Genomic DNA, 23,511 nt, shown 5'->3' on the forward strand with positions numbered 1-23,511 from the left:
TAAATAAGTGTAACTATCTAAAACACATGATAATCTTTAGATGGATGAAGAAATGATGGATCATTCAACATCAATAACCTACCAAGTGTCCCCATACTTTAATAGCCTACACCCCTTATCTCAAGCATCTAAAAGGAAAGGGGATACATGAATGAGTAGGAAAGCTGAGATCCTCCTTCACTGTCTAGAACCACCTTAGAGGCTGAGAAGTAGAAAGTTCTCTTTTTCGTTTTCTTTCTTTCTTTTTTTTTTTGAGACAGAGTCTCACTCTGTCACCCTAGCTACAGTGCAGTGGCATCATTTTAGCTCACTGCAACCTCAAACTCCTGGGCTCCAGGGATCCTCCTGCCTCAGCCTCCTGATCAGCTGGGGCTATATGCAGGTGCCACCATGCCCAGCTAATTTTTTTAAATTTTTTTCTAGAGATGGGGTCTTGCTCTTGCTCTGGCTGGTCTTGAACTCCTGTCCTCAAACAATCCTCCTGCCTCAGCCTCTCAAAGTGCTAGAATTACAGGTGTGAGCCACCATGCCCAGCAGAAATTTGCTTTTCTAAACATTATTAGTATATTAGGGCTCAGAGAGAGTGCTCCATGGACCTGATCTGACTCAGATGGCTTAGGTGATAGAAACCCTGCATCACATATCAGAGACTGTGTTTGTAGTAAATGGAATCTGTTTATCTATCAGAACAAATGGCTATGTCTTGTAGCTTGTTTAATTGACACAGACTCTTCACAGAAGTCAATTATTTCCTTAAAGTGGATTTCTTATTCTTTCTGATAATAGTTGTCCATGAGAGTTCCTTACTTAACCATATAAAATCTTGCCACTGGCCTTGCACTATAGACTTGTAAAGTTTGTTTTTGTAAAACGCAAATGAAATTCGTCACAAGTAAGAGTCCACAAAGTTTACTTTTTTGCCTCTTATTTTTTTTTATTTCAAAATATTAAGGGAGTACAAATGGTTTTTTGTTAAATGGATACCTTGTATAATGCTTAAGTTGGGCACAAGTCTCACTTTTATAAAGTCATAATGTCAGGGGACCAAAATAATGGTTTCATTACTTCCTATAAAATGTGGTAGTTTAAATACCTAAGTAGCAGATGCTGTTTAAAAGCATGCTAAAGTTTTTTTTTTTTTTTTTCCTGGCATATAGTTGGCTGATCATTATCTGTATACGTAGAAAAAAGGAATTATAATGAAAGAAAATTTAGTTATCCTTGTGGAAGGATTTCACAGGTGCTAGTTTAACATGAAATTTCCTCTAGACATTGTTAAACTTTTAAAGTGCAAAATGATTGCTAATAAACCATAATGATATCCTTCTTTCCTTTCCTGTTTTATTATAGGAAAGAGCTTTGGAGGAACAGAAATGGTCACCATTTAAATGGTATCAATTATATGTTTATGGCCATCAGTGAATGTTAAAAGTTGAGTTGTGACATTCACTGTAGGGCTTTGTGGACATGTGAGAAGCTTTGATACAGGGGCTTAGAAACCATCAGCTCCATCATGATTATCTATCAATTAGAGGTTAAAGAAATGTTACAGAAATTGTGTTTCTTTTCCTTCTATGGAAAATGCCTTTAAAAATATTTGGTATAGTTTGCAATTTATTTTCTCCTTTAATGAACTCAGTAATATATTTTAAAATTTGAAGAATATCTTTTATATTATATTATATTAAAACTCAGTTGTGGTCTGCAATCTTATTTTGATCAATCCCTTGGTAAGGATGCATTCGACTTAAGTAATACTAGGATTTATGAAATATTTAGCTAAAAATAGTTAAATATATTCACTGAAGTATACATTAATACTTTGATGTTCTAAATAATTGCTTTTTCGATTTATGTCTTTGTTAAATCAGGATTTCAAATGCCTTAAATTAGAAGAGAAATGTGTTACCTACTCTTTTGTTTAGCATTTTGATTGGGTAGAGAGTCCAGGATAGATTATGCCACATGTAGAGGTTTTAAAGTCATGGGATACTTGTTGTTTTGTTTGTTTGTTTGTTTGTTTGTTTGTTTCTGGTAGTGTAACTATCATCAGCAGTTGTTAGAGTGAAGTACCTTCTGGATTATAATGGTTTCTGTTATGGGAACTGGCGGAGTTATTCTTAACAAGGTGCATGTCAAATCACCTGAATATGTTTTCTTAAAATATACAACATCTTACGTGCCACCCATAGGTTCTGATATCTTCTGTATGAGAGCAAGATGGATGGAAGACAGAAGTAAATAGAGTCAGGATGGAAATTCAAATAAACTTCTCAGAACTTTACAATGTTCTGACACTTTATCTTTCTCCAGTTGCTAATCACTGACCTCGATTACAAATGCCTACTCTAATCCTTGCCTGGTGCCTATGACATAGCCTGAAAAGAAGAGACAAAATACACATTCCTGGAATATTGAATGCATGTGAAGTAAGGCCGGATTTTGAGTTTTTTAAAAATCTGTTTGTCTCAAATCTGAACAAATTTGATTCATTCAATATAAAATACTTATTGATCAGAATTTGCTAGAACCACTTGAGAAAGCAATGATATTGCTAGTTTTAAATGTTCTTGTATTAATTATTGTATTTATACTAATTTAAAATTTATAACAATATTGGCATACAATTTTAAATAGCAGAATGATACAATTTTATTTTCCTAAAGTTGGATTCTTGCAAACAATTTTCCTGAAAGCCAGATATAAATTGTATTTTCTTAAAATGGCAGAAGCTTTAGCAGCTGAACAAAAAGTAAAACAAACAGAAGTGGATTAATCTAAATATAGCTTTTTAAAAAATATATTATATACACCCACTGCAATTTTCAATACACCCATTGGAATTTTCAATGGGTGTATTATATTTGATTTGAAAACCCCAGAATATATGTGAGATAACAGAATGCACCCATATTGCAAATATCATTGTATGTCAAATATATCACACTCTCTGAACACGTTGCCTTAACCTTCCAAAACTTTCATTCAGGTATTTAAATATAATTATTTTTTAATCACACAATAACTTCAAATCCCTTGATGTCTCTTATTTCTAAATTTTCTGTTCTTCTTCCCTTCCTCCAAATTTCTCATGGCCCATTCATTTTTCTTATGGCCCAAAACTTTAATTACTCTCTTGACAGAACTTTCATTTTTTTGTATCTGTCCTACACATTCCTGAAAATTCAGTCCATAGATGAATATAAAGTTTTCCATTTCTTTGCCTTGTTATAAAAGTAATCATGTAACCAGGTAGTATGATGTCATTATAAATTCAAGAGTTGCAATTTCAACTGGGCCCTCAAGTACCTTTTTAACATCATATTATATCATTTGTAATGAGCTATTTAATGCTTCATAAGGGCAGCCAGGTACTGTATTAATTCTCACAAAACTCTACATGACAAATGCTATTTTTCCCCATTAAAAAAAAAATTAAGTGACAGATAAAAATTTTATATATTTATTGTGTGCAACATGTTTTGAAATGTATATACATTGCAGAAAGATTAAATCAAAATAATTATCCTATGCATTCCCTCACATACTTTTTTCCTGTGATGAAAACACTTAACATCTACTATTTCAGCAATTTTCAAGAATACAATCCATTGTTATTAACTGTAGTCACCGTGTTGTACAATAGATCTCTTGAACTTATTCTTCCTATCTCACTACAATTTTTTATTCTTGGACGGAAACCCCCCACCCTCCCATCCCCCAGCCTCTGGTAATCACCATTCTACTCTCTACTTGTATGAATTGTACTTTTTTAGATTCCACATATAAGTGAGACCATGCAGTATTTGTCTTTCTATACCTGGCTTATTTCACTGAACATAATATCATCCAGGTTCATCCATCCAAGTTCTTAAATGGAATGTAAAACTAAGTCCATTTCTTCAGCTAGTGTCTATTCTCTTTTTTATCCCTTAGAAGCCACTCTTTTGAAAAGCACAATTTATATTCATGTTACCTTTTTTTCAGTCATTTTGACATATACTGCACATTAATTTGGGTTATTTCTTCATTAATTACTCCACTGAAGTTGTTCTTCCTAAAATCACCAGTGTGGACAATTCTGGGAATTTTACTTATCACTGCAAAATGTTCAAATGTTGATTATACATCAACTCTAAAAAAAACTCTCTTCTTGTGATTTGGATGTCATTGTCATCTTCAGATTGTCCAGTTACACCTCTGGGTGCCACTCTTCATTTTTCCCCTACAATGATGGTAATTTCTGCTCTTCTTATTAGTCTTTTTCTCATATTGCAGTTTCTTCTTTTTATATGATCTCACTGAACTCCAAGGATTTCAATTACTAACCGTATTGTTGTGATGATAGGCTTACTGAAAATTTCTACCTGGCTGTTTCACAAAGACCTTCAGCACAGTATGTCCAAGGTAAGTCATTTTATTATCGCCACGAATGTTACCACATTAGAATGAATACATACCTTATTATCCAATCTGAAACAAGGAAATAGCAAAATGTTCTGCCTACTACAGTAAAGGAAAGCTATGCTGGTCAAGCACAGTCTCTCGCAATAGAAGAGACTTCTGACCTTGTACAGGTTTAGGGGAAGTGTGGAGGTCAAGACTATCTTATTAAGTGAGTAGAAGCATCATTGTTCATGTGAGACTTTTTGATGGCTGGCATTCTGAAATATGTGTATTTGAATGAGTGTACTCCTGCCTGGCTGGCTTTCAGAAGCAAGAGAGTATTGCTGATTTGTTAGTTTAAGATAGGTCATGTTTACTAAGAGAGCTTTTGTTCATTTTGTTGTGTTTTCAATTGACAGATCAGTTTAAAAAACTCTGCTGGCTTTAGAACATTCAGTTTCATCCTAGAATGTGCGAACTTTCAAAAATTCTTGTGCCGTCTTTTTAGTCCTTGCTCAGCCAATGCTGCAGAAAGATCATCAAGGATTGTCCAGATCCTCATCATGTTGTGATTCCTATTGAAGATACAGTTCTGTCTGCAGAAATATGACTTTCAGTTTGAACATTAATCAGCAGCATGTCATTGTCTTTGTTCTGTTTAAATGATCTGTTGAGTCATCTGTCAGTAGATTTGATACACAGGACATTTCAAACTTAGGACAACAGACATTGAACAACGATAAGACGTAAGTTTATGATTATAAGAAGAGAGACATTGAAGATCATGATTCAAAATCTCCCACATCTGCCTGAAATAACCCATCAAAAGGACTTCCTGGGTCTGTTTTAGATAGCCAGATTCACTCTTCTTTTATATAAAAATTATTTCACCTTAACTGAATTACCATTAAATTGCATATTATGTATTAGATGAAATATTGTCAGTGGTTCAGGCTACCATCTATTTGGTGAAAAGATAATTCAAATTTATTCTACTATCCATTACTACTTGGCTTTAGGAAATTTAATGTTTGTTGGTTTAGTAGTCTATTATTTATTATTTCAACCAAAGTTAGGAATGAACTTTGATAACTACTTTGAATTATCCAGTTACGATGAATGAAATTGATATCCTTAGTAATTTAACCAAAAAAGGTTTTATCTCTTTGGATTCTTTTGGAGAGTGCTGGAGAGTATAACTACTAACTCCAAAAAACAATTATCCTTAATCCCTAATTAGCATTGAGAAGGCTAATCTCCCATGTAGATAACCCACCCAAGCTGCAAAAGAGATGCAATTAACCTTACTGGAGCTGGACTATAGTGTTTTCTTGGTGTCATCATGATAAACAGTAACTATTACATCCCAAGCATCAGTGTATTCCCCTTCTGGAGAGAAAGGATATTTTTCTGTATTTCTGTATTAGCTAAAGAAAGTATTGCTATGGTTTGAATGTTTGTGTCCCTCCAAAATTTGGGTTGAAACTTAATCCTCAGGGCAATAGTATTAAGAGGTATGGCCTTCAGGAGGTGAATGCTCCACTCTTGTGGATAGGATTAGAACCTTGATAAAAAGTCTTGAGAAGGTCTCTTGGGTCCTCTTTCCCCTCTGCTATGTGGGTATACAGCAAGAAGGCACGCACCCTTTTGGAAGCAGAGAGCAAGCCCTTAGCAGAGACCAGATCCACTGGCACCTTCATCCTGGACTTCCCAGCCTCCATAACTATTGTTTATAAAATACCTAGTCTAAGTTTTGGTTATAGCAGCGTATTTTGTTATAGCAGCATAGACACAGTGAGACAAGTATTATTATTGCTAACATTAGTGAAAAGTAACTCTATATTTCATATTGGCTGCCTAGCGATAGCTCAGGAAAGTTGAATTGGGGTAGTGATCTTCCCTATTAAAGCTTAAAACTGTTGTTATTATTATTAATGTAAAAAAAGGACAAAGTTAGGTTATAGTCTTAATCAATAAAGAGGAAATGTATGACCAAAAATAAGTTTTTTATAAAAACATCGCAAATGAGGGTGTGGCACATAGGAGAATAGTTTTCCAATAGTCTTAGGTAGAACTACATATGATGCCTGTCTGCTTTTTGTCAGATATCTTGTGTTAGTTACCTTTTGTGTATCAATTGCCTGTAAAATTTTTCTCAAGAACAAGAGTTTAAAATATTGAATAGATATAATGTCCAATTTTTGTTGTATATATGGTCATTTTCATTAAGAAATATGTATTTAAGGATTAATTTCATGAAATTTGACTTTTATGTTGGAGATAGTGTCATGGTCCTGTCTGTGGCTGGATTTTTAAGTGTTTTCCCAGTTCTTGGGCTCCTGGCTCAGAGGAATCACAAGCCTTGGTCCATGTGATAGCTCTTATTTAAGTCTTCTCCCAGCAGGTTTGTGAGTGATCTTTCTCCAATATCTCTTCCAGGATACTAGTTCACCTGGATTTAGGTCTTGGAAGAACTGGCTTGGTAGTATTTGAAGAAAAGCAATCTCTACTTGTTAATGGTAGGAGTAATTACATTTGATTATTTCTCTACTGTGAGTAGCTAGATCAGCATTTAAATTGATTAAATCAAACATAAATGATAATTTTTCTAGTTGCAGGGGCCTGTTTGTGACTAATTCATAAAGAAATAACCAATGAATATCTAAGAGGTAAGACCACAGGGCTATATGAACTACGGGTAGTACTTTAACCCATAGGAATTCAGTGGTATCAGAGAGCTTAGCTAATTTTAGTTTTAGTTATTCTTTCACTTTTCTAGAATGTTCTGGGTGATAAGGATAATTAAGTTTTTGAGTAAGAGACAAATCCTTGCATAATTCATAAACAACTGTCCCAATAAAAATATGTTTGTCTATCCCTGGATAGATTAACTAGAATTTCCCAGCTGGAAAACACCAAATCTATTTTTGTTTAACCATTGTGAGGCTTGCTGTTTTTCTACAGGAAAATGGTCCAACCAGTCCAGAAAATAAATAAAGTATCGTTAGGACATCTCCATAGCCTTAGAGAAAAGAAATTATGTGAATCTATCTGGAGTAACTGAAAGAATATTTTAGGACATGGCTCTAATTCAATCTCATTCTTACTTTTCCTGAATTATATCAGTCACAGAGAAGTCATGAATTCCATATGCTCCGCTATCTTAATAAACAGTGTTTACTTAGCATTACATGAGTCTCTACTGTGTTGTTTCAAGAAAGATTTTCTGTGTGTTCATTTGAGGTTTTATCTAAGGCAGCCAGGTGGCTATTCTAACTTTCCCAGATCTTAGCTTTGTGAATTTCACAACCCAATCATTCCCAGTGTAATTACATACATATGATGGAATTTTTGATGCTCCCTATGGCTTTGTGTTTATGTTCTGCTAAAGGTTCTTGCATAAAGATTTAGTCAGAGCAGCCTCTTTAGTATGATAATCAGCTAAAACTTTTTCTCCAGATATCTTTTTATTATTGATTTTTACACTTATAGTAAAAGGCATCACACAGCTATTGCTAAAAATGTGTTTACTTCCATCATGTATATTTTGTTCATTTATTTATGACAATTTGACATATCCTAGAAAGGACCAGCATTGACCATTTTTTCTCCTGACAAGAAATGGGATTCTGCAATAAACTAATTATGCATAGCCAGCATAATATTAACTCCTTTTATTTTTAAAATAATTGCCATGAAGAAAAACATTAAAACTTGTTTTGGTATGTGATGAACCAAAAATTTTCCTGGGCACAGATAATTCTCTAACTATGGAAAACACAATCATGAGAATCTTCTTCCTTGTATAAGATTTATAGAGTTGCATTTGAGGGATGATCAGGCTTGAAGCTCTGACTTGAGGGGGCAGGGAGGACATGGGCAATATAGGTAACTTTAACATTTGTACCGTCATAATATGCTGAAATTTAAAAAAAAAAAAGTATTCTGCAAGAGAATGGCAGTAAGGGAAGAAAAAGTAATAATAATTTATAATTAATTAATTAGTAAAAATAGAATTTTCATTACTCAAAGAAGTTCACTAAGTATAAGAGCCTTGTGTTTAAAGATGATCTTAGTACAAGAAGTGAAGGTCTTTTGACTAATTTAGTTGGGGATTCTAATTGCTCTGAGGCAAGAAGCTTTAGCTCATGATCATAGGATCAGTTATTATAGTCAATGAGTCTTTGATATGGGCCTTGACTTAATGCCCTAAGAGCAGGATCTAAACCTCTTCATATCTATGTAAAATATATTTACATTGATCTGAGAAAAATCAATCTGTATTTTTATGGATTTTGCTCCAATTATTCTATCTATGGCCATTAGTCTTTTCTCCATAGGGATTCTAAGACTCTGGATAATTCTTTGTTAATTTATTGTCTTGCATATAATGTAAGGATTCTAATTTCTAGATCAGCCATAATCTGATTATGTGCAGATGAATTTTAAAAGGTTCTAATATATTTTATCTGGCAGTTCTATTTGCAGAGTAGATCATTCTTATTAAAATTTTATAGATTGTGTCACATAAAAGAAAGGAATGTTCTCTTTGATAGTAGTTTCTGAAGTGAAGGTCCATGTTAAAAGTTGAAAGGTATTTAGAATTGTTAAAAATTTCCATTACACAAATAGTTCTAGTAAACTAGAGAAAATAAAATAAATTTCCTCTCACACTTTCTACAACTGAACACACACAAAAATTTGTCTTTTGCTATTTCTTATATTTTCTTATACAATCAAATGTTTTACTGTAAAACAAAATTACTCTCATTTCCCTTTTATACTTATTATAATTTGCCTACTTTCTTAGTTTTTTCCAGCAATCTCAACCCTTTTTCACTGTTCTATGAAGGGGAATTAATTGTGAATAGAGTGGCTCTATGTCTATGAAAGTATATTGTTATCTGTGTCTATATGGAGGCAATGCTGCTTGTAAGTTAAGAAAAATGACAAGGAGTTTGTGGAATACTGATTTTTTTCGTCAACATGACATAACAGTTTTTGATAGTTATGAACAGTCTTTGATAGTTATGTTCCCTATCAATATGGTAAATTGGATCTTCCAATAGCCCTTTCACTTGTAGCATAAGTTTACATGTGTTCTTATCTGTCAGCTCTTATTTCTTAGAGAACAGAGGAAATTTGATCTTATACTTCTTTTAGAGACTGTTTTCTAGAGTCAAAAGTTATTTACTTCTTTGTAAGTATCTGTAAAATTTGATTATAAAATTATAGATTTTATATTTCAACATATATTTTTGACTAAATTTCTTATTTCACATTTGAATCCATTTATGAAAGGAAAGTACATGGTGCCTTTAATTTATACCGTTGAGTCTACCTGAAGTTTGAGTCTAACGAAAGTCTATTTCTCATTTTTGTTTAGTTTACATTTTTCAGTCTGTGTTGGTCTTTCCTTAAAAGAACAGCTTCTTAAATTGCATTGTGTAGTGATTTTTGTTTTTTTGCACTTTCAAGCCTCAAAATAATTTCACACAATTAAATTATCTTCCTCTTCTACCATGCTGATTTTAAATATTTTTTTCCCAAAGGATTTCATTAATTAGACTAGTTGCCATATATCTGCAATCCAAGGCAATAAATATCAAATAACATAAATTCTGCAGCAGGTCTCTGTATGTTTTCTTGTGGTTTAGGAAAATCTGTAATTACAGTTCTTAACTTGACTGGATACCCTGAGTTCTAGCAACCATCCTAAATCATGGTATAATCTTGGGCATGTAAGCCAAATACTAAAGACATCAGAGAAGAAAAATGGAAAGATTCTTGGTTAGTGACTTCACAGAATTGCCTGTAATATCAGCCTTTGACCATCTATCTCTGGACTTCCTTTACTTGAAGGAATAAATCTGATTTCTGAAGTTGCTCTCATTTTATTCTGTTCACTAGCAAGTGAACTATTTAAACCAATATAAAATTTTAAAGTAAATATAAGCAAACATAAAGTACAGTTGACTCTTGAATAGCACAAATTTGAACTGCATATCTATGTTTATACATGGATTTTCTTCCACTCTCGCCACCTCTGAGACAGTAAGGCAACCCCTTCCTCTCCTTCCTCGTCCTTATCCCACTCAGTGTGAAGATAATGAGGATGAAGACCTTCATGATGATCCACTTCCACTTATTGAATAGTAAATGTATTCTGTTTTTCTGATGATTTTCTTAATAACATTTTCTTTTTTCTATCTTACCTTATTATAAGAATACAGTATATAATACATATATTCAAACAACACAAAATATGTGTTAATCAAATATATTATTGGTAAGGCTTCCAGTCAACAATAAGTTATTAGTAGTTAAGTTGTTGGGGATATATAGAAGTTATGTGTGCGTTTTTGACTGTGCAGATGTTCAGCACCCCTAACACCTATATTGTTCAAGGGTCAACTATAAATTTAAGCAAGAATGGTAAGTAATAAATTTCAGGTTGGTAGGCTAAAAGCAAAACAGCAATAAAACAGAAACACTTTAGGCAGCTTAGATGAAAGGGAACAGAAAAAGATTTTGCATTATGTCTAGTGGTGAAGTTGCATGAGGAAATGGAGAATTCCTAACAAGATATATAAAGAGTCTACACAGTTGGCAATATTTCAATGATTCTTCTTTCTCTGTAGATTGGATAGCATTGTTGTAAAATACAAATACAGGCAAAGAAATGAAATCCCTGTTTTCCCTAATGAAACAAGGACTTCTTTTCTAAAGGAAGTTTTTATTGAAGATTATATATAGAACATGTTTGAATCTTTTTAAAAAAATTCATCCAGTGTTCTGAGTATTTGAAAAATGAAGAGAACTTAACAAAATGTTCTTCCATATTATATATATATATATACATATATATATATATCTCCACAAATTTTCTCTTTCCTTTTCTTCTTGCTTCTTTTTTCCTTATCATTATTACTAATATTTTTAACTTAGTGTACAATTTGACCTTGTTAGTCCTGTAACTTTTTCAACTGTAAATTACAGGTTTGGACAAGAAGATCTTTATGGACTCTTTTTCTGACATTTTATATTATGCTCCATATCTACAATTGTGGGAAAAGGCGTTAACATCATAACAAGTAATAATTAAGAAAAATGCTTCTCTAAAATATATAGAATATAATGGAAACTATAACTCATCTTCCTCTGCCTTACTGGTTTATAAGACAGTATTAAGGTACTTTTTCAGATGGGTAAATTGCTTCTATAAATGTTGACATAAATCTAATTTAAATAGGTTTAACTGAAATAATATCAGTTATTATTGGTAACTGATTGATTGATAGCTGATTGTTGATTGGCATGCTGTTTAATATTATATATGTCTAGTGCTCAGGAAGTGTTTATGTTGTTATGCCTACCAAGACTTGCCATCCTCATGGTACCATAGACTGACCAGAGCTGTGGTAAATTGGGAAGAAGAATGATTCTCTTTCTTCTGTGTCTCCCTCTTGAAAGAGTTCCACGGTATGAGTACTGAGCTGTGTGGTGCCACACAACTTAGTGAGCCAGTTATTTTAGATTTGCTTTTATATAGTCTTCTCAAGATGCATACACACTTCTGAGGTGACAGTGTTGGAAAGGATTCAAAAAGTAGTAGCCAAGTTGTCAAAATATCAGACTGCCCTCTGTTCCACAAGTTTTATTGCTGAGGCTTGCTTATTGTAGCCAATTCCTTGATTTATAATAAAATCTTTCTTGAAATCTGGCTTCTGTCACTCTGGTCCTGCATTTTCACAAGTGTGTCCCAATTATAGCTCGGGTCCAACATTGTAAATTTGATTTATATATCCGTCCCTCTGGGTACGGGTGTGTATATGTATATATATGTATGTATAAACTTAACAAATTTATATAGGATCATAAGAATTAAAAGTCAATTTTATTTTTTTCCATGAATCACCTCTTTTTTGTATTTATAAATCTGTTTATCATGTATTCATATGTATTTGTATGTATTTATATGCTTATATATTATTTAAAATTGTGTGTTCTTGTGAGGGAGAGAAACAAAAAGATGACATTAGTGGAAGATTTGAACATAGGTGTGTTTTTATGTGTATGTATGAATATGTGTGTGTTCTGCTATCCTCTGCTGGAAAAACATGTTTCTCTTAATGAAAAACCAAAAATAATTAAATACAGTAGTTTTACAATTTAGCTGGCTGCATTGTCTTGCATTAAAACATCTACTATATTTGGTTTACTTACGTTCAAATCCAATTTCAAGGGAAACTTACAGTTCTACATAACAACGTTTATAGTTTTCCAGGTTCTAGTTTCTAATTATTGCCCCACAAGGTGCAAGTGTATTCTTTACTTTAGTATGATCTTATTATGGTTTGTGTGAAAATTAGGCACACATTTTATTTTTATTAAAGCTGTTTCCAACAACAGATTCTCTAAAAATTATTAGGCACATTTAGTACATTCTAGTTTAAAGCCACAAAAACCAAAATGAGCAAAAGGAAATAAAGCAGTGTTTCTTATTATTACATAGAAATGATATTTTCATTAAAAGCATTTATTTCTATAACCAGATTCTTTGTTACATGCCGGGTCTCTATGTAATATTAGCCAGGAACCACTTTGAGTGCACAGATAATGAATGTTTTTGGTCCAGCTTGATTCTTCATAGTGAACAACATGGGAATAGCTCCTCAGTTTATGCCCTAAAATTTTCATTCTAGAGCAGCCAAGAATTCTCAGACAAAAGAATAAATACTTCCCAAATCAATTTGGAAGATCTGTGATCTGGTAATCAGAGGTTACTCACAGCATGGAGAGAACATCAAACTTGCATCCTGACGCTGATTCAAAGAGGCCCCTGGTGACAGTGTCCTTGAATGTAATCTTGCTTCCAGTACAGACTTTCCTGGGCACATTTTGAAGATGTAGGATAAACCTTCCCTGTAGTCCTCCTATTTCAATGCCTTTTTAGGATCCCCAGAAAAGATATTGATACTCCACCTTATCTATCTCTGGAAAACATATAAACAATATTTAGATTAATAAATTAATATCATATTCCTTGAATGATTAAAAAAAACTAATGTGTACTGGGGAAATAGAAATATATAGGTTTTTCTATCTTGTTTTTTTGAAATGGTGTGACTTGCTTAATGAATAGTAGTAATTATTATGTAGAATCTTTAACCTTAGACATGAATGCAAATCAAGTGAGATAATGTAATATTTTTAAGTATCATATTGGCTTGACTATTTGCTACTATTATTAACGGCTCTGGAAATAGAGGTGTTACACTTGACTGTATGATAGTAATGATAATTATAATGATTCTTGGTAGGATGAAATCATCCAACCTTTGAAGAGTTTACAGAAAGGAATTAACAAGGCCAAGGCTTTAATTCCTCAACTCAAGTAGTGGCAATGATATTCCAACTACTTTTACATCTTTATATTTTATTTCTTATCCTTAGTGTGCTGGTAACATCTACTTATAACTGAAATTTCAAAAAGGGGCACATATTTATATCTTAATAAAAAGCAAGCCTATATTGTATACCTACTGCCAATACTCAGGATATGATTTTCTGAAGCTTGAAAAACCAGTATAACAAACATGGCAGAACCATTCAGAGTTTTGCACTCTTATGCAAAGACATAGGAAAAATGAAGTCTACTCTTATCTGGTAATCAGGCTTCAGAAATAGTGGGACGCATTTAGCTGAATTTGCTTTGAGAGATAATCCGGGGGAAGTGGTGAGAATACAGTGATAGGAGTTACTAAATCTGAGGATACTAGATTAAAGGCAAGGGCATCTGATAGACAGTGAGGACAAACTGGGACAATCTCTGGAAGTGCCATTGGATGGTGGCAGCTACCTGGATAAGAGCTGAGAGGAAGAGTTCTTGGATAATTCAGGCTTGGAGCGTCCCATACTGACCAGAGGACATGTACGTCCATGGGGGCAGAGTTTTTTCTTGCAGGTACATCCTTTTGGCTTTCAGAGCCTTAGACTGCTCAGGAAATTTTAATGCAAATTAAAACATAAAGCTGAACAATACAATTGTGCCTTTAATGTAGCTCAGATTTCACTGCCGTTATCCTTTCATGTGGATTACTGAAAACAAACACCAGAATATACACGGTGAACAAAATATTATTTTGTTGTTGTGGAGGGTTGTTTCTGAGTAGTTTTCTCTCTTTAATGGTGAACTGAAAAGGAAAACCTCTCTAGTTCTCTCCAACGAGAGAAATCTGTACACACACAATGGTCTTGTGATGTGGATGAGTATATAAGCATATCAATAATCTCCACTTTTGTACATTCCTATGGACATGTTTAAAAAATAGCTCTCCTCCATTTTCTGTATTTTACATTCTAGAAAGTAGTTTTATGGTGACAATTATTTACATTATTATGTCCGATGTAAACATTCCAGTAACAGTTGACACTTGAAAATAACCACCACCCACTCCCCAAGCAACCCAAAACCACTGATCTACCTCTGGCTATAATGATTGCAATATTCAGACAAGTGCCCTTAATAAGGAAATAAAATATTGCAGGGATGGATATATGTAACCCTGAAAGATGAAATTAATCTATTTTCAAAATTGGACTAACATGCTGATGGTGATTTTAATTTATAAACATGTGGCCCTGATTGCTCTTGTACTATGGGGCACATGCTGAAAACTCTTGGATTTTTTTTGTACATTGGCTGCTACTAACAAAGTCTTTCGGTATACAGACTTTCTGGTGTTAGTGGCCTTGTTATTTCTCCTGTGTCATTTAAAAAAATATAAAAGGAAGAAAAAATAAATGATGTTAATGACCTTCAACAAATTTTTTATATAATTTTTATTTATTTAATAAGTTTTGCAGGAATGTACTATTTTATACTTTACTGGTATTGCAGTATGATGCCCCTGTGAGGCATTTAGAAGTACATATTCTTTTCTCATGCTTGTCTATTTGCTAACTTTAAAAGACTGATTATATTTTACAAAAACTCATCTAAGACTTGACAAATCCTTAAAAAAGACACCCTCTATGAGCACATTGTGATTCTTTGAAGTTGAATTTTGTCTTTGAAGAATTTTGCATCTTTGAACTGAGTCCTTGCTAATATATTTGTAATCAAAAGAGATTGAAACTGTTGGTTATCTTTTATCACTGAAGACTATCTACTAAGAATTACTTTTATTGAAAGTATCTACAATTTATAGTTAAAATTTCTCATTAGTAACCTAGATTCCTTTTTAAAAAAAATTATTTTCTTCCCCTGGGGAAGTTAATGCAGGCATTATTTTGTTTTGTTTTATGTATCAAATATTAACCCATCACTAATTCTTTTATTAATGTACACAAAAATATTGACTGGGTCTATTTTGTATCAGAATTTTGATGAAAATAAGAGAGACAGATATGAGTGATAGTTGTAATGGTAGTGATATTTGTATTTAACCAGTACCAAAAGACAACATTTACAACAGATTTAGTTATAGATCTAGTTGGCTTTTATTTGTGATTCATGAATAAAGGCAGCCTTCATTCTATAAAATAGAATGAGAGTTCCCTTTGGGAAATACCTTGGGGTTTGTAAAGTAGAAACAAGGAAACAGAACAATAGAAAAAAAAAATGATGAACCTCAGGTTACCTCCAGTTACTTTTTTGTAAGATTAAAAGCAGAAGGGGCTTCCTTATTATGCTGACTCAGGTAGACTGAAATCTGATTTCAAGAAAAACTGACCTGTTTTGAGACCTATCCTCTCTGTAAAGTTTCAGTTTGATTATGTGGCATTAAGCATGAGTGACCATTTTGGTTTGGTCTGGTCTGTTAGGGCCTAGTGTAGGACCTCAGTCCAAATAATGATCTCCCATAGATTTTAATAGCTCATAAACAGAAAATTGCAATGCTGTGTAAGATTTACTTGATTAGGGTATACGCAGGATGCTATACCACTAGGGAGGAGAAAGGAGAGTCCCACTTTGAGACTTGAGTATTTTAGGAGTAGCTATTGGAAGACAATCCTCCATGGCTATCTCAAGTTTCTGAAAGTCTTGTAAGAAGAGGCACTGATGGCCTTTGCTCTGGAGTACCTTTCAAATAATATCTGTATAGAAAACAGCCTTGGAAATTAGAGAATATTTCCCTATAGAATAAAGGGCAGGTTTATTAGCGTCCAATATAATAAAGATGCTATTTCCCTGCAGGCAACAGTAAGGCATGCTTACTGATGAGTATAAAAGATTAATGTTCCCTAAATTCTGAGTTCTTGTCATACAACTCACTGTGTGGTGCAAGCAACATCTGAACCTATTGGTTTCACACTGTCAGAACTGAGACTCAGGGAAATAGTGCAAATACTGATATTCTGCCTACTGCTATTGCCATGGGTATTAAACTAGCCTCTATCTATGATCCTGCAGTCTCATGTGTTCTGTAAGCATCCATGGAACTGTAGCAGGCTTACTTATTAGCCTGCAGTAGGGTAATACCTCAAAACCTTCACAGCTTTTGACAATGGGGCATAGATTCTTGAATTCTGATATTCATGAACTACTTGAATGTCACTACGGTCTGTGGAATCCCATCTCTTATGTGTTATATATTTTTTAAAAATAAATAAATCAAATATGAATAAACAGCTTTCTTTTTCCCACCTCATAATCTTTTGAACATTTATAACTTAAATTTAAAAGATTTACAAAAGGGACATGGTTAAATATTAAGGTTTAGGATAAGGTTTAGGTTTAGGATACAGCTATTTTAAAGATTTTTATCACACTGGGATGCATGTAACACAGAGTAAAGGCATTGAGTTTGGTTAAGCATCAGTCAGTTTCTTTGAATTTTTCATTCTCACCTTGATTAATTAACACCTTGGTTTTTCTTTATGACTTCTTTTTCACATTGCTTTCACTTTGGGTAAAAATGTTAATCAGATTGTCTTTCTGAAATTTATATTAGCTTTTATAATTCAAGAAATAACAGTCTACTTATTTGGATGTGGGCTTCTCAAGGAATTAATTGACAATTATTCTTTAAATATAGAATAATTCCCTCATTCCTGGCCTTTCTGTGACCTGCCTGTTCTGCATTCTCTTTTTAGTAATGTATCTCTATTATCCTTATGTCAGTAAATACCACTTGTCCACGTCTTCCCATTATTTGTTCTTTAAGTTGACCACATTGTGTTCAAATTGCTTTTAACCCAAACTTCATAAATGGCACATAGAGAATGTCTTAAAGTTCAGTTTGTGCCATCTTATTGTGGCAAATACCAAAAGGAGAACAAATTATAATCTGAATCTGAGCTTTAATTATTTTGATAGACAATAAACAGTTATAACCTGGTACAAATTGTTTGGAGGCTAATCACAAATCGTTTTGTTCTCAGTGTTATTAAACTTTATCTTCCTAGGGTAGAAAATAGTGATGAGTTCATTTATGTCTGGTTTCTAACATGAGGATTTTAGAAGTCAATAAGTCAGTGAGAACTGATACATCCTGTTTCTATTGTAAAACTATTTGACAATGAAGTTTAACCTGTGCTTCTGAAAATGGGATCGGCGTAGGGTGGTGTGGTGGTACCAGAGGTGGCTGAAACTCTGATGATATAGTGACATTTGCTGCCATGAACACTCGTTTGTATGAGGATGTGAACACTAAGTAACAAATTTATTGTTTTTATTTTGAATAACCACCAAAGCCTTGGTCCTGGAGCTGTAACTAGCATCTTTTCAAGTACTTAAAACATAAAACCCAAAACAGTAATCAATGGTAGAAAAGTAAAAGTCTGGGCCATCCATGCCACTTGTTCCCTTTTTGTTCCTTTTAAACCAATAGGCAGCTTTTTCTTCATAAAAACTATGAGAATAAAATTGTTCAATTTGATCAATATAGAGATTGGCTAGGGGAAAATATATAGGTACACACACACACACACACACACTTATTTTTCTCCATAATGATGATGTTTCTATCCAACTCAGAGATAAATGGCACACCTAGGATTCATATACCTGTATCCTTAGATGCTCTGTGAGATAGCTCTTAATTATATTAGATCCAATTTGGGCTCACAGGACGATGTAGTAGCATGAAAAATGTTGATACATTAACTTTTTGGATGCTATTGCCATGGAGGCATAGGCACATAGGCAACAAGGTGATGAATAAGTGATATAAGTGACAATTACATTTTGTGTTTCATTCTGAGTGTAAGAAATTTTATGTCATGAATTAACATTTATATCCTTTTGGTTTTTTTTTACTTTAATTTTATTCCTATTTAAATATTCCTAGTTTGGTATTGTTATCTAATAAAGAGTGTCTAAAATTTTATTTTTAACCTACAAAGGGACATTTAGCACTTGATGTTGCTTTTAGTAATAATATTTTAGTGCAAAACCACAACATACTCCGTATCAAGTTATCAAGCAATATCTGAATGCTACAGTGCAAAAAAGATAAAGGAATTTCAGTGTGGAGATGCCTTAACACCAGCTCTAGAAAAATATTCACTCAGAGATCTGCATGACAGTGAATAAATTCTCAAACAGGAAAGGGAAACTGATTTCAGTGAGAAGCTTGTGCATGTGGTAATTGCTGTATTTTGTGTCTTATGTGTCAGGTTGAGTAATAATGAATCAGTAACCTATAGATATGGCTATTTAAAGTGATGAAGAGTATCTCATACTGGATGGGATCCCACAGATGGCATCTGTGGACTCTGAGACCACTGGTGACAGAAAAACCTTTCACTAAGGGCACAGGCTAGTTACGCATTACCGAAGTGCAAGGACAACCGGGAGCACCACATCCACTGCTGAACGAATAATTTTTATTTATTCTTTCTACTATCAGTTGTGAAACCACTTTTTCTCTGCTTTGTAAAGAAATTATCTCATGGCCAGGATTAGTTAGGAGTAGTCCTGAAATGGGAAACAGATTCTTGCAAAGCAAGCAACTCTCTTACTATGTATTAAATTATTTTGAGTACTCCTGTTGCTTCCCATTCCATGTAACACCTTTGAACACTTTTATCATCTTTTATCTGGTTCTGTTTTTCATCCTTCAGGTCTCAGATTAAATATCACTCTTTGAGAAGACAGCCCCTCACTGCTATGTTTTATCAAGCACTCTACATATTTCTTTTGCAATATTAATTATGATTTCTAATTATTTGAATAATCATAAACAAATAACCCCCATATACACACACTGCATTAGCCTCCCCCGGACCCCCCACACACATTCACAAATGTAAGTTCTAAGAGGACAGGAGCCATCTCTGCCTTGTTCTTCATTCTCTCCAGCCCCTGGAGAAGTGTATGAAACCACATTAGGTGTTCAATACATATATATTGAATACTTAAATGAATGAAATATCTGTAGAATAGTTTTCTATTTTAACAGCAATTACTATGTAAAGTACTTTAGTAATTTGGCTCCCAAATTCATTAATCTATCTCTTCCTATAATTACATACTATTTTCAGTACAAGAGTTCTGTTTTTGTAAATGAGTCTGTATTTCTTGTTTCTTGGCATTTCTGTTGAATGGTCGAGCATTATACTGTTATCTGGTGGTTCTACAACAAATTAGAGCCAAATTTTACGAGTAGGGGAATTGGGTCATAATAATCTCTCTTTCAAGAATTTCCTATCCCTGGCTCAAGGAATCAACAAGCATGATGTCACATCTAAATCTAATTATGCATTTTAGTAATTGAATGAGACATGTGAACACATATAGAGATTTACAAAGTCATTGCTGTTGAAATTAGTAAAGATTTGATTGAACATATGGTTAAGAAAGCTTGCAAAATAGATGCATGAAGAAAGACATCCTGTATTTTGTTCTATGAACTAATGCATAGAAATAAGCTCCCACATTAAAAATCAACATGTTTGGGGGAAGAAATTTATATTCTTTTTTGACAAACAGTAAATTATAATCCTTCAGAACAGACATTTGTGTCATTCATATTTGTAACCAATCCATATCTCATACAGTATATTTTACATAAAAGGCACCTTAACCAAAAAAAAAGAAACTAAATAAATACTAACGGCCAATCCAGAGAGCTGATTGCCTTCTAATATTATACATATTGTATTATTACACGGGCGATTGCTTTACTCCATCTGCCCGATTCAATGAGAAGTTTAAAGTACTATGTTTAAACAGAGGTAAAATAAAGCCAGCTGTCAAGCAAGTCGAGTGTTGTTGTTTTTTTTCTTTTAATCATCACATAGGAAATGTTTAGAACAATAAAAGTGCTAGAGATCAGTGTTTCAATCCACAGTGTGGTGATTCAGTGAACAACAAAATTGAAATCTGACATTGTTGACATTTAAGATTACTGGTGTGGTCAGCTAGAGGGGAGCAAACAATGTGTAACATGTTTCTCTACCTGACTTGTGTTAGTTCCTGTAAAATGTCAAATTGAAGGTGACAAGGAGCAAGCTTTCTGCTTCAAAATGTAACAAGAAAAGGCTCAGCCATGTGGCCTACAAAGACTTACAGAACATCATTTTTACTGACGGCAACACAGCGATTTATTTATTTCATAGAGGCAACAATTGAATTTTATTACATTTATTTTCAAAAAGCCTAGTTTAGTGGTAACATCTTTTTGGGATATAGCTGTTATTCTGTATTAACATATATATGAAATATTTGCCTATATGTAGGGACTCATCTGATCCTGATTTCACAGACTGCTTGGGAGAAAGTAGTTCAATTATTTTGGCAAAGAAATTTTTTTCAAGGTGTTTTAGAATGCATTCCCCCTAACAAATTTGCATATTATTGTATTATATTTTATTTTTTTAGAGGTAGGGTCACCTGTAATGGAGTGCAGAGGCACGATCATGGATCACTGTAATCTTGAACTCCTAGGCTCAAGCAATCCTCCCACCTCAGTCTCTCAAAGTGCTGGGATTACAGGTGTAAGACACTTTGCCCAGCCTATATTTGCTTATTTATGTATTCATCCAGGAAAAAAAAAAAGCATGGAGTTACTTGCTATGTGTTCAACTGTATATGGGGTAAAATATAAAATAAAAAGATGAAATCCCTGCCTTTAGAAAGCTTACTGTTTGTTTAAAGAGAAATGTCATCACATGCAGAATAGTAAATTCTTAAACAAGGGCATATGGAAGCACCGAGAAAAGACACCTGACTTCTGTGGTGGGTGAGAGACAGCTACCCGTCAGATGCAAGATTTACATATTTTATTGGATGTATAGTTTGCAGATACTAAGACCCCAAAGGCAATTACAACAACAATAAAAATAAATAAATGAGACTTCATTAAATTAAAAACCTTCTGCACAGTGAAGGAAATAATCAACAGGGCAATTTAGAATTTCTTATGGAGAGCTTTAAAAATAACCATATGCTTTTACTGAACTCTTAAACTTTTAAGAACTTATCCTAGGAAAAGTACAAGAGAAGCTTATGAAAATTTAGCACTTGTAGCATTGTTTACATGAAAAAAATGATGAAATATAATTCACATGGATAGATTAAATAAATTATAATGTGTTGACAACATGAATAGTATTAATTATAATTTTTATTATGTAATATATTTATGAGATGTTAGGAAAATAATTAAGTCACTAGGAATATGTAATTACTATCCCCTTTTTGGAAAACAAGAGATGCTAAAAATACTAAATATTGTTCTCTTTGGCTTTGGAGATTATATGTGTTGGGTTTCTATCCATCTGTTTTCTGGTATGCATATTCCTTTTTTCTCCCTGAGTTAAACATATTTTTGTTTTTGTGTTAAGGAATTATGCTATGTTTAATAAAAAGTGGCTTTATTTAGCATACCTATTGTAAAGCTAAGTGAGATCAAGAAGTTTTCTGTGATACAGAAGAACTGTATCAACAAAAATATCAACAAAAATAAATATTCATGATCTATAAATGTTGCTTGGTGTTCCCTGTGACAAAACTTGTGAAAACAAATATCGGAAACAGAATCACTGAATTATAAGAAATTCAGCAATTGGTGAAAGCAATAATATCAACAGAAAAGATCCATCATTACTTTCAAGTCTAATCAGCATGATTTCTTAATCAAATTTGAGATACAGAAGCTACAACAGAATTATAAATAATATAATACACATAGTGAAAATTACTTCAGATAAATAGGAAAATAGTTGAAGATAGCCCTAATTAAACATTTGTATATAAACAATAGCATATATAGGTAAATATAATACTAAAATATGACAAATAAGCCATTCTGTCAATGAAAATTAAGTGTATAGAGCTTTTTTCAAGGGTACTTAGATTAAAAGCAAGAAAACAAACAAACAGCAGTAGTGTTCATAAAAACCCTGGGATTCTATGCACTCAAAGATAGTCTTGCTACTTCGTATTATCATTGATGTTAATTAAGTGCCAATTACTCAGCTCATTCTTATTTAAACCTGGGTTTCATCATATACTGATTTATGCCACCTGCAACCTAAATCAAGCATTCTCTGGCAACAATCAAGCTTCTATATTTTCAAATTCAAACCAATTGATTCTGCACCAGAAATAGCTGTTTACCACAGGGCTGGGAATAAGGTCAAGTGAATGAGCTAGTCCCCTCAAGCATAAAATTTTAAGGAATATCAAAAAAACTCAGGAATCAAGGTAAATGTTATATCAAGGCAGTTTTTAAAAATCTAAATTAATGCAAATATCTATATTGAATGAAATACCAAGATTTTATATAAATTATTATCTGATTATAATTTATTATGAGGCAGACAACAAAAATCTGTTTGTTTTTTGTTTGTTTGTTTGAGACAGAGTCTCACTCTGTTGCCCTGGCTAGAGTGCCGTGGTACCAGCCTAGCTCACAGCAACCTCAAACTCCTGGGCTCAGGCAATCCTCCTGCCTCAGCCTCCCAAGTAGCTGGGACTACAGGCATGCGCCACCATGCCCAGCTAAATTTTATTATATATTTTTAGTTATCCAGCCAATTTCGTTCTATTGTTTTAGTAGAGACGAGGTCTCGCTCTTGCACAGGCTGGTCTTGAACTCCTGAGCTCAAACAATCCACCCACCTCGGCCTCCTAGAGTGCTAGTATTACAGGCATGAGCCACCTCACCTGGC

General features: G+C 33.4%; 2 long non-coding RNA genes across 2 annotated transcripts in view; one reads left to right on the forward strand and one right to left on the reverse strand.

Moving 5' to 3' along the window:
* The first annotated feature begins 253 nt into the window (after nt 1-253).
* Nucleotides 254-7,576, forward strand: LOC142861644 (uncharacterized). Its single transcript, XR_012912866.1, has 2 exons — nt 254-4,407; nt 4,806-7,576. It is a non-coding gene; the product is annotated as an uncharacterized LOC142861644 (long non-coding RNA).
* A 414-nt stretch (nt 7,577-7,990) lies between these two features.
* Nucleotides 7,991-23,511, reverse strand: part of LOC105862217 (uncharacterized) — a 45,925-nt gene continuing 30,404 nt past the window's right edge. The window contains exon 3 of the long non-coding RNA XR_001149954.2: nt 7,991-13,382. This is a non-coding gene — a long non-coding RNA (uncharacterized LOC105862217). The remainder of the gene's footprint in view (nt 13,383-23,511) is intronic.

This window comes from Microcebus murinus, chromosome 17, assembly GCF_040939455.1.
Source record: "Microcebus murinus isolate Inina chromosome 17, M.murinus_Inina_mat1.0, whole genome shotgun sequence".
NCBI classification, from domain to species: Eukaryota; Metazoa; Chordata; class Mammalia; order Primates; family Cheirogaleidae; genus Microcebus; species Microcebus murinus.